General features: G+C 34.3%; 1 long non-coding RNA gene across 1 annotated transcript; it reads right to left on the reverse strand.

Moving 5' to 3' along the window:
• Positions 1–2,600: 2,600 nt before the first annotated feature.
• LOC119507894 lies at positions 2,601–12,990 on the reverse strand. Its single transcript, XR_005211360.1, has 3 exons — positions 12,898–12,990; positions 4,502–4,674; positions 2,601–2,644 (listed from the first exon to the last, which is right to left on the reverse strand). It is a non-coding gene; the product is annotated as an uncharacterized LOC119507894 (long non-coding RNA).
• Between the last annotated feature and the right edge of the window lie 379 nt (positions 12,991–13,369).

The raw sequence follows: 13,369 nt of genomic DNA on the forward strand, positions 1-13,369 counted from the left end.
TGGATACAATCATGGTGTGTTATAAGGAAACTTTAAAAAATTATCTTCTCATAACTTTTCTTTAGAGATCCACAAGTACAGATTTGATATGTCATCATGCATTGAGACATATGGCATTATTACTGCATTATTACTTTATCATTACAAATCTTCATTCTGAGAACAATTTAGAACTTTATTGAGAGGCTATAAAATAAACACTTAAGGAATTGGAAATATCTGTGGTACAAATTTATGTAGGAAATCACTGCAATTTTATTATTTATATATACAATAACTTCATTTTAAGATATGAGCTAAACTTAATGAAAAGAATAATTTAGCAATTGTAGACTATTACAAGATGTTGATTGTATTTTAAATATACAAGTCATTATGATATTAAAATGATGCCAACTCTACATTTACAAAATGCATTGACAGTCAAACTCAATAATATTAATTTTAGGAAGCTTATTGGTAGGACTTCAAAGGAAGACTTCTTTGTTTTACAGAAATGCTAAAATTTCAAAATAGATGTTGACTAGCCATAGCTTCCTTTTTACTCCCTGCTCTAAACTACCATCTAGAAGATCAAACCATAAATTATCAGCGAATCACACACAAAGCACAGTATTAACAAGGAAAACAACTGGGATTTCACAAGGGTTATGCATATTTGGTGCATCAATAATTCTCTTTTCTCTAAGGTGAAAATTGTCTGCAACACTCTCACCTTCTCACAGTATGGGAGGCTTTGTCTTTTATGCAATCTTTTTTACAAGAAGTTTGGACTCAATTTCAAATGATCAGTAACAGATAGTATATAGCCAAATATTATTTACTTCCAGTTGCATACCTGTAAGCAAGTGGACTTATATTATGGATCCTGTTTTATTGTGTAATCAGAAAGAAAGTTTCATTGTGATTATATTTTCCACTAATATCTGACTGAATAAAAGAAAAGACAATGTTTGTTTCAAGATTCCTGAAGGGACTGATGCATGATTTATCCATATTTGACCAATATATTCAGAACACAACCACAATATGTGTGAATATCTGATGTGTTCTTATATAATACTATGTCTTCTTTCCCTCTAGAATATCCAATCTTGAGTGGTCTGGAACCTACAATATCTATTCCCAAAATATCCATTTCTTCATTTTTAAGTCCCATCTGTCTTTTAAGACAGTGTATTTCCTTTAAGACAATAAGAACTTTGATGGCAGGAACCTACATTTGTCATCTTTGTATTTTTTAATAACTACTACATTCATTGATACTGTGCATTTGAAAATAATTATGGGATGATAGAATAATACCAATAAACAAATAGATGAGATATTCTTATCTGATTAGCCAGATATTACTCTGTCTTACTTTGAAATATTTATATTTTTGTGTGAACAACCCTAACACCTTCAGAACCTCCCATTTACCTACTGTTGAAGCTGTAGGCATTGTGTAAAATGCATATGCATTTATGATCCATCAGTTCAAGGGCTGTCTCCAGGATCAATCACCTAAATCTTCTTCTGAACCCTTTGTTCTGATTATTTCATTATTCTCTTCTGCTATCCTTTGATTTGTCCACTCTTCCCAGCCCAGTTTTGTTGTTGATATTGTTATTGTTGTTTCTGGTTACTAGATTGGGGATAATCAACAAAGAGTGCAAAGCTTGCTTTCAGCAAGCTTATATTCCAGTAGATCTTTGAATATTAGAAAAGATGACGCCTATTACACAAAGCTAGAAAATTGAGCTTTATCATTTGCAGAAGGATTAGAAATAATATAATTAGCACTAACACAAAGAATTCTTAGATAGACAAATAATTGCATTGAACAAAAAAGCATAGTATTTCTATATTTTTAAAAAATTGTAGATTGGACTTGGCTAAATTTTATTGCCTGTAATTTACACAACAAAAAATCTGAGAAAACTATTTAATTTGCATATGAGTAACGTGGGGACTTTTCAATTGCAGATTCTGATACAGTAGGTCTGAGGTTGACTGAAGAATCTGCATTTTGAAAAATCTGCCAAGTGATGTCTATGATGCTAATCTTTTGACTACTCTTGGAGTAACAAGGTTCTAATACACTGATTTTTAAAAGTAGTCAAATAGAAGCATGCACATCTTTATTTTAATCTATGCTGACTATACTTTTAAATATATATAATATAGCATTACAGACATGTATTATATCTACTACAAAAAAATTACAGAACAATTTAACATTAACAGAATGTGCACAACTCCAATGTTCAATGTTAGGTTAAATGATAGATTTATGCTCCATTATTCAGTTTTGACTATATCATATTTAGAATTTTAGAATTCAGTTTTTGCATTTTCAGGATAGACTTTCCAATAGAGTATGCTGTTGTATAAAGTTACAGATAAGATATTCTTGTCACCAATCTCTCTGTGAAGGGTCTTGTTTAAAAACGAAGGAGAAGTATATAGTAGAGATACAAACATATGAATAAGGTAAGTGTAAGAGTGATATAACTATATGAAAATGTTAATAGCTTAGTGTTCTTTAGATTACCTTCTCTTCAGTTCTTCATTCATCCTGGTGATTTTTCTTTTTCTTTTGGTGCCCGGCAAATCAGGTAGTGATGAGTGATTTTGGCTCAGCAAGAAACCAGAGCTCCACCTAGGGGTAGAGTCTCAGCCTAAGGTCTAAGAGGAGAGTTTTTCAGTCTATCCAAGCAATTTCATGTAATTTATGGAATGTTTAGGAAATATTAAATGTATATACAAAATCATGTTTCATCTTACCATTTTGCTCTCTACTTTGAAAACAAAATAGCCAATCACTCATGTGATATAAGGCAAAAAGGAAACAAACAACATAGTTTAAACTTTGCAATTTTAGGCTCATCAAACACTAAACTTTTACAAATCCTACTGAATATTATAAATGTCTGAATCAGGTTCAGTGATGGTCTTTAGAATTCTTCTCTTTAAGTTTAAAAATGTTTGGTCTGTAGTCAAAGCTGGAGATCTTAATTTGTTAAACTTCAACTACATAGTAATTTAGGCTATGAAAGTATATAAGGGTGCCTAGGCAGACTGCTGTGGAGACTAAGAGTGAACGAAGATCTAAGGTAAAACCAGGATAGATAAGGAGTGACCAGGAGGAAATGATGTCTATTAGAGAAAGAGGGTACTATATTTGCAGAGTGTGACTCTCAAAGGAACACAGCTAGCTTTAAATAAGAGTACCAAAATAATGGTCATAAAGTAGTATTGGAAGGTTAGGAAAAGAAAAATCAGCTCTTCAGCTTTTGGAATCACAGGTATGAGGGAAATTTTTCTTCTATTTTAGAGGACTATAGAGAAAGTAGTAACTAAAGGAATAATATGTCAGATAGGATAAAAAAAATGCAACAAGTTTTATTCAGAGAAAATGTTGCTGTCCCTAGAGTGGGCATATCAGAGAAGTTAATGGATGATAGTATGATGAGGGTGAAGAACGAAAGTTTGGTACAATGGAGACGCTCTAGGGAGCAATAGGAGTTGGAAATCAGTTGCACATACATTACAGAGGCTTGAGCTTCAGTCAGTGAACAAAGTAAAACAGGCAAGTGTCATGGTGGATTTTATCTTGTTAGGTTCTTGGTTGAAGTTGCTCTTCATGTTTGGAGCTCAGGTTCAATGGAGTTTGGGTCCAATGGTGATAGGGTCATATTTATATTGTCTGAGATTGGGAATTTTACTTCAGGTAACAGTGGCTGGCTGATATGAACAAACAAGTATTAAATATTCCTTACATGGGCAGGGAACGAGAGTGTGAAGATGCATTGGGCTGGTCTTAGGCTTGCTAATGTTTGGCCTTCTCTCAGGCTGAGCTTTCTCAGGGAAATAGGAAGAGTTTCCTTCCACCTACTGGACTTTACCAGGTATACACTTTTTTTCATCCAAAAAGCTAATCAGTAATTTGAGATATTTATGAAACATAATTTACTCTACATGGCCAGAAATTATCTATCTAAAATAAACACATATTCAGTTTGCCTGGGGTACTCTTAGTTTACCTTGTTGTCCCTGTGTAAATATTAATCTCACTTCCTTTTCATCTCTAAAGTGTCCTTCTTTGATAACAGATCAAATTACCTATAGAGTTAAGAAAGCAGGCTCAAAGCAGACTGCCTCCGAATGAGAACTGACTGCACTATTTATCAGCTGTGTGACCTGAGAGTTAATATAAAGAGAAGTCTTTAGATTTGAGATATAATTAGGAATTAGCATCATTAATACCTAAGCTTGATTTTAAGCAGAAAGACAAAAAATAGAAAAGGAGACATCTGTTGTTTGTTTGAGGAACTTGATATCTATTCTATTCTTTATTGAGATAATCTCCAAAAGAGCGGGTAGGCAGTCAGGTGACAGAAAAGGTCAAAAGAGTAAATTAGACTTTGAACATGTTACTTTTTTGTGTGTTTATGGGCTATAGAAATAAAGATGTTCAGAAGACAGCGGCATTGTAGATCTGGAGTCATCTTCTTACCAATTGTTTCAGATAATGGTGTGAGGTAAAGAAGCTTTTCAATGAATAGAACAACTTTAGTGGTTACTTAGAACATCCATCTGACTTGCAGCTCTTTAGCCTCCTTATTTCCAAAGTCCATCTCATCCATGCTGTCTCAGCCATCCACAAGCTGGAACTTGGCATCATCAAAACTGCATATGTCCAAAATAAAAAATTTAAATATTATAGACTATTGTTCCAAATGCATTGTCTGAAATTGTTCTCACATATCACTGAGAATTCAAATCTTTGAACCCTTTCATTTTCACTGTCATGATCCTTTTTTGTTCTTGCATTACATTGGATTGAATAAGCCCCTCTCATCTCCATGTTAACCCAAGCACCTGGCTTTTCTGAAGTTGCTGACCTTTTAAGCAACACTGCATGCCAACTGTTAAGATTAAATTGTTACAAATCTGTCATCATCAAATTCATCTGAACACTCACAACTTTCAGACAATAGATTATCAATCTTATTGAAAACTCCAATACCATATAAAGCAACACTATGCAATCTATTAACTTTGTTCCAATTTTCCAATTGGGTAAATGAGGATAATAATTGTAGTAGTAGGGTGTGAGCTGGTTTGAATCTATTATATTGCCCAGGAAAACCATATTCTTTAAATCCAATCTTGTGGAGGTAGACCTATTTTGGGTGGGACATTTTGATTAGATTGTTTCCATGGAGACGTGATCCTACCCATTCAAGGTGGGTCTTAATTGTCTTTACTGGTATCCTCTGTGAGAAGATAAAAGGCAGAATTTGAAGAAAGCTCAGAGATGCTAAGAGAGAACGAAGCCCAGAGACATTTTGGAGAAAGCCATTTTGAAACCAGAACCCAGGAGAAGAAGGACTAGCAGATGTTGCCGAGTGCCTTCCTGGGTGACAGAGGAACCCTGGATGCCATCAGCCTTTCCTCAGAGAAGGTTTCATCCTGTTGATGCCTTAATTGGGGCATTTCCATGGCCTCAGAACTCTAATCTTGTGACCTAATGAATTTCCACTGAAAAAGCCACTCCATTTCTGTTATATTGTATTTTGGCAGCTTTAGCAAACTGGAACGTAGGGTCTCCTGAGAGAAAACAAAACACAGCTAATACTTATTTAACATTATATATTGGCCTTATTGCATGTCTATCACTGTTACAAATGCTTGAATTGTATTAACTTCTTTAATCTTAATAACAACATTGTTATCCAGCTCTGTAACAGGTAATATATACTTACAATTATTTCCTTAAATTCCCAATTTACCCTGCATACCTTATCATCAGATGATGACCCTGATGACTTTGCATATTTCTGAAGGAGAATAAGAAGTCTTAAACAGAAACTACTATAAATCATTAATACCAAATATGGAAAACCATCCACAACCACAGCATGCAAGACATATATGTCCTCCTAAGAAAGACCGAGGACTTCACCTGTGATTTGGACTATTTCTTCCTATAACTTACTCAGGAACCCAAATTCAGTTGTTTCCTTTTTTTATAGCATTCTTTCTTTCTGTCTCTGTCTGTGTCTGTCTCTCTCTCTTTTTCCCCCTTGTGCCAGTTTGAATGTATTGTGCCCCCCAAATACCATTATCTTTGATGTAATCTTGTGTGGGCAGACGTTATCAGTTTTGATTAGATTTCCTTGAGTGTTTCTTTGGAGATGCGCCCCACCCAGCTGTGGGTAATGACTCTGATTGGATATTTCCATGGAGGTGTGGCCCCACCCATTTAGGGTGGGCCTTGATCAGTGGAGCCATATAAATGAGCTGATGGGCAGAGGGAACTCAGTGCAGCTGTGAGCGATATTTTGAAGAGGAGCTACAGCCAAGAGGGACACTGTGAAGAAAACACAGGAGCTGTGGATGAGAGACATTTTGAAGAAGGCCATTGAAAGCAGACTCTTGCTCTGGAGAAGTGCAACTAAGAGTGACATTTTTGAGGAACTGCAGCCTAGAGAGGAATGTCCTGGGAGAAAGCCATTTTGAACCCAGAACTTTGGAGTAGACACCAGCCACGTGCCTTCCCAGCTAACAGAGGTTTTCCAGACACCATTGGATATCCTCCAGTGAAGGTATGCTTTGTTGATTGACATTTTATGGCCTTAAGACTGTAACTTTGTAACCAAATAAACCCCTTTTATAAAAGCCAATCCATCTCTGGTGTTTTGCATTCTGGCAGCATTAGCAAACTAGAGCACCCCTCCCTCTGCTCCTTTCTTATTCAGCTTCTTCCCTCAGAATTCAAGTATACTTTAGTCTCCTTTATCTGAAACTAACAAGAAACTAATGCTTCACTCTTCGTGTTCCTCTAACATGTCTACTTTCTTTTGGCCTCAAATACCTAAAGGATTTACTAACCATCCTACATTCATTTTTGTACTTCTACTTTGTACCTTATGACACTGAAACATTCCACTGGCAACAAATCTCCAGCCAATTGTTGATGACTTTAATGAACACCATTCATTCCTCATTTCAGTTGACTTTGCAAAGGCTCTCAGCTATGTTGACCACTCTATTTTTTCTTAATATACATATATCCCTTTCTATTTAAGTTACCACCCACTCCTAGGTTTGCTCCTAGTGCAATGGCTGTTCTTCCTTGGTTTTCTGTGATGGTTTCTCCACCTTTTATGGAATTCCTTAGGACTCACACCTATTAGTCTACTATTTGTTAATCAGTGTACATATTTTTTAATCACTCATATTCTCCATGAGTCCTATCCAATCCCATGGCTTTAAATTCTGTTTATACAGAAATATCTATTGATGTTTAAAATTCACTTCTCCAGTCTGGATCTTTGTGGTTGAGCTTCAGACTTACAAAAATCTATTGCCTTTGCATATGTTCAAAACATCCAAATACAAAAATTCAATCTTCCTTGCTAAACACAAGTCATTTCTATTATATGCCATTACTTGTCAATGATTATCTCTACCTTCCCACATTTAATCTACTACAATATTGTTGAACAAATCTTCAAAATATTTCAAGGACTGCAATGTAGCAATAAAGGTCTAGACATTTGGAAATTTTAAAGTTATATTGATACCAATTTACCTGTTAGGGAGATATTCCTCCTATACCTGCAGTGAGAATGGAAATCACAGGTCAGCATTTTTCTTGTGCGTTCTCCAAAGGACTGAATGATTACAGTGATTAGGTTATGGTAAGAAAACAACTGAAGTAATCTGCATATGGTAAAGTTGATAGAGGATAAATGAAAGCACAAGTCTACTAACAGATTGGAAGACAAAGGAGAAGTCAAAGGGCTAGATCATGATGGTAATATGAAATTTATTTGGAACATATATTTATGAGATCCAATCTTCTTACTCTCTTATTTATTAACTTATACAAATGATATTCTTACTGCAATCAGACTGTCTTTAGGAAACGATTTGGTTAGGCTCTTTCTATATTTGTATAGAATTCATTTAGAATGCTGTTGGCATCTCTGTAGTATCAAGTAATCTCAATCTATATAGTAACCTCAATTAATACTGTATTCAGATTCATATATTAAAACTTACTTTATTTTACACATTCATTTTCTCTGATCAAAATATATACAGAGGGCAAAATGTCTTTAATTCTATTTGTTGGGTATGCAGAATATAAAGAAAAAGCTCATTTGCAAATCCCAAAACTGGACTTCTTTTTCCCTGCTTCAAGCTACACTACAAAACCCAAGAATGATTCACACAGAAGCATGCTATATCTTGGTCTTGGAGATTTACATTTCTCATTAGTATATTATAGACTCTGAGAGGTCTAGAGTCAGGAAGACTGCTCAACTTTTTTTTTTTTTTAACCCACATTTTACAAGCTCATTTCACAAAGGAATCCATCATTTGTGGAGCAGCAATTAATGCTCTTAAGAAATAGTGTACTTTCAATACAGCTTTAAAACTCTGGAGTACAAAGAAAGCACATAAAACCATTATATTATAAAGCAAGAGGTAGATCATTGCAAAGATGAAGGAAATAAAGTAGGCTTGGGGATGGTGCTTTGAACAATGACACAGAGCTCTATATAACCAGGGAATAACAGCAAAGTATAGGACAGATTAGAAAATAGTTATCAAGAATAGAAGCATTTGTCATAAAATATTTTAACTTCACCAATAATTCTCAAGTTAGAGTTCCAAATATTTTGAGACTCTACTGTTAAGGGCTGAAACCAAAAAGTTGATTATAATCCAATTCACCTATGAAAATAAAAATATAAGAGAATTGCAAAGACTCACTAATTTCTATAGACCTAGAATATGGAAATTTAATGTCACTTAATATTATTAACTTTGGGGCATGAGGGATCAAATTTCCATTTTTGTGGAATAAACAATAATCTTTAGCTTTCAAAGCTTTTTGAAAATTGAACTGTGATCATATGTTTCCATTTGGGAAATAATATTATTCTGTGCTGTATTTTCAAGAGAGTTAGAAATTCAGAAAGATACAAAGCCACTAAAGTTCTAAATCTTCACAGGTGCAATTTTTGGCACATAACTGCAAATTTTTCCCTATGTACAACTGTATATATTTTTGAAAATACAGACTCATATTTCATTTAGCTCAAACAACTACAATCATTTCCTTTTTTAGTTTTTTTGTAAGTTTTATTTTATGGCATACAGTTCTTTTCAAGTAAATAGTATCTGTCATCTTATGCTAGTCAAGCATATTATTTAAGGAGACTATGGAGCAGCTGGAAACATTTGTGAAAAATCAAACCATTTGAAAATATTTTAATGAGAATGACTCTTCATGTGGTCCTCTGGCAAACACTAAGGAGAAAATATCTCCTTTGTGCCTCCTGATTCTCTGCTCAAGTAACTAATCAGACTTCCCCTTGCCCCCTTCTCTTCCACCTGCACTCCCCTCACCCCTAACCTCATGCTTGACCTTGTTACAGATTTCAGGCTTTGATCTGGTGAAGAGTGACCACGAGGAAAACCACCTTCATCTGGTTACTGTCTGACAATACCAGCAGAATTCTCCAACATCTGTCCGCAAATCATTTAAAGGCTGAGGGACTCAAAGAAATCTCAAAACTTTTTCCACCCTTCATTCCTGCTACAAACACTAATATTTAGTTATGATGTGTATGGACAATTGTCTTTGCTAAACTTATTATTTCCATTAAGATTTCTGTAGGAGCAATGTGGGGGTAAAGAGTAAGATTAGTGAGCTTAAAATGTCTAAGCTTCAAATCCTTTTCTCCTGTAGTATTTTGTTTATATACTGGTACAGTCAGCTGACTGTTTGAATGCCCAAAATAGCTGTTTTCCTGAGACAATTATCAAGAGAACTCTATGATTCACTGTAGTTAATGAATAAATGACAGTCAGCTCTACCTGTTAATTTTTACTCTTTTTCATTTCATTTTTCCTTTCAGCTTCAGTTGCCAATTTCATTTTCAGTTAGTTATCTTGCCTTTCAGATCCTCATTTCCTCTATCCACACTAAATACTGAATTTGAACACTTCGATTCTGTTTTCTGTTATTATACTTTTCCTCCCAAACATTCTCCTTCAATTCACTGTGGTGAAAATATCAAAGTGATAATACAATTTGAATGTATTAATAGAATGAATATTTTAAACAGATCATAATATCAAGGAACATCTTAGTGTGCAATGCTGGGCTGTACTTTTCACTGGCATTTAATATATCTGCATTAAGAGTGACAATTATATTAAATATATAATTTTTTATTCCCTATATTTACTAAAAATTAATTTAAAATCCTGGGAGTAAAACATTCTCACAATAATTTAAATTTTGCTTTTTTAGAATTTGGAGAATATATTTCTTCACAATGCTGATGTGCAAGAAAACCACAACTTTGCCAGTGTGGTGGTTTGAAGCTGTATGTACTCAGAAAAACATGTTTTTAAAGTTAATCCATTCCTGTGGGTGTGAACTCATTGTAAGTGGGACCTTTTGATAAGGCTACATCAATTAAGGTGTGACCCACTTCCATTAGTATGGGTCTTAATCCTATTACTAGAGCCCTTTAAAGAGAATGACAATCAGACAGAGAGGGAGAAAGCCAAGGAAATAAGAAACTCAAATCAATGAGCTCAAATATGGAAGAGAAGGGAGAGAGCAGCAGATGCTGCCGTGTGCCTTGCCAGGTGACAAAGGAGCCAAGGATTACCAGCAACCAGTATTCAGGAAGAAAGTGTTGCCTGATGATGCCTTGATTTGGTCATTTTCCCAGCCTCAAAACCATGAGCGAATAAACTTCCATTAATTAAACCAACCCATTTCATGGTATTTGCTTGGACAGCCTAGGAAACTAAGCCAAAATTAATAGAATGATGAATAGAATTTAGAGTTAGAGTTAGAAGTCACAGACCTGTGTTTTGGTTCTACCATTTACCAGCTGTTTGGTTTCAGCCAAGGTATTTAATTTCTCTTGGCATGACTTTTGTTAATTATAAAAAGGAACTAATAATAATTCGTCCCTACAGACATTTATAAAGGTCAAGTAAGTTAGAGGATATATAGGCACTAATTAAACTTCACAATGACATACAACTTTTCTTTATCCAAATATGAAAACTTATGGGAGTTTATGATGGGGATCTAGGCAAAAGTAAGGGAATAATTTTGAAATCACAGAGCAGAACAAAGATGGGAGCGACATGCAATTTATACCACCATAGGAAAGTTTAGGTTGGCATCTGGTTATGACACTTGGCACTTAAGACCGATAATGACAAAGCTGTTAGCTAGGTCTACATAGCAATGTCCTATATGGTGATATAATAAGGAATTTATGCATTCATCATTCTACTTATCTGGATTTGTATTGGCAATATATTATTTATCAGACAATGTTTTCAGTGCTGTAAAATGTTCTTTAACAAATGGGCAGGTTTGTTTCATAATTTACTGGTGAAGAAGTAACTATGCTGAACAATGAGTCAAAGATAATAGAGTAAGAACACAGGACTAATTGTAACCACTTCCAATCTCTCCTTAAATTTTTACATATTTGCTCTGCAAAAGGACAGGCTGAAGAAACTTTGATCCCAGAATAGCTGGCTCAAGCTTTTAAGGGACACTAAAACATTACCAGGATCTTTGTTAAGAAAATGTAAATAATAAAGCAATGTCCTGGTATATTTTATTATATGCCTCAGGTTTTTCAAGGTATCTTTGCAATAAAAGTAGAATATGCCTGAGATTTTCATACCCATCCACCCCTCACAGTCAGTGCATAATAATGATAATCAAGACCTGTAAATTTGATGACCAAACTGGTACAACTGGTCACCTCATTTTGCAAAATATAGATTGGTTATGACAAATATTTCTTACAGCTTTCTTTTATATTGTATATATCTAATATTTTCTTTAAAATATGTCTAATTTATGAGCTCAAAGTATATATTGAATTGGAGAGGCTTGAAATGTATCATACATTTAGAAACTACTCAATGATCTTGTCAAAAAATCCCACAGGAAAAAATATGGTCCAAATTTGGTCATGATTATGACCTGAATATAGCTGAGAATGAAGTTACATCTGTGGCATTTTCCATTAACATGAAAATTTCAAGTTACAGTAACATGCTTATTATTCTCAGATTTTAGAGTCAATGCAGATATTTCTTAAGCATCACCAAAATCAAATTGTAAAATTAAAATTTGTTTTTCTATAGAACTGATATTGTAAAAAAGGCAGCATGTTACTTGCTTTGTTGATAATTATTGAAATTTCAATGGCTAGTTTGGGGATAAAATTCTTTAGTTTGAAAGGGTTTGCCCTTACTCTATTCAATTTACAATAGCTTTACGCTTTATTCCAATTTTGCTATCTGTCTCCTGTTCATAATCATTCAAAAACTCATTGGTTTATTCACCTACTCTTGCTCATGAAAACAAAACAAAACCAAAAGCAAAAGATATGAGTTAAAAAAAAAAACACAAAAAGTCATCTATAAATCCACACACATGAGCAATATATGATTGCCTTGCATATTGATGCATTTGGAATAGGTCATCAAAATGTATTAAAGAATATTAATCTTTTGGGAAGAACTGAGACTAGAAACCATTCATGTAAATTTAATTTTATTTATACTATCCTAAGGACTTCTAACAGTGTGGCCTTTCTCTCAAACATACAGAGGAAACCTCCATGCTGCCCACTGTTCTATTATCCTAAAATTTTGCAAAGGTAATAAGTTGCTACCTCTTAGCAGATGGAAAATGCTAATCATAGCCTGTTGATTTGATCCAGGTATAGCAGAGAAAGCATGCCCTGGCTTCCAGGGTATTGTGCTCCACAAATATTAAAAACACTGTAAAAAGCAGACCCAAATTTCTCCCAACTTTCCCACCAAAATACTAACATAGCCATGGTTGCTTCTTAAAACTGAGCTTCCAAGACTCCAAGTGGGAAAAATGCACTGTGTGGAGCCTGATAATAGTCCCCTTTTCCTTCATCGTTTTCTCTCCTGGTTCCTGAGGGAGAAATGAGAAATGGAAATGAGAAGATGAACACAGTATGAGAGAACAATAGAAAAGAAAGAATAAATAATTGGAACAATAATAATTTCCAAAATCATTTCTTCATTTTGCGTAGACACAATTGTAATTTTACAGCATAAAGGATGGAAGCAATCTGGAGGTCAATCTAGCCAATTATGACTGTTTCTGTATATTTACACAATTTTTAAAAAGTTGTCAAATTTTGTCGGCTGGAAAGCATACTGGACATGGAGTTAGAATATTTCACTTGTAGTATATCAGGCTATAGGAATGTTACCTAATCTTTCTTGGTCTCATAATGTTCCTAAAACAATTGGAGAAAGGGTATACATA

The sequence above is a fragment of the Choloepus didactylus genome, chromosome 13 (genome assembly GCF_015220235.1).
Source record: "Choloepus didactylus isolate mChoDid1 chromosome 13, mChoDid1.pri, whole genome shotgun sequence".
NCBI classification, from domain to species: domain Eukaryota; kingdom Metazoa; phylum Chordata; class Mammalia; order Pilosa; family Megalonychidae; genus Choloepus; species Choloepus didactylus.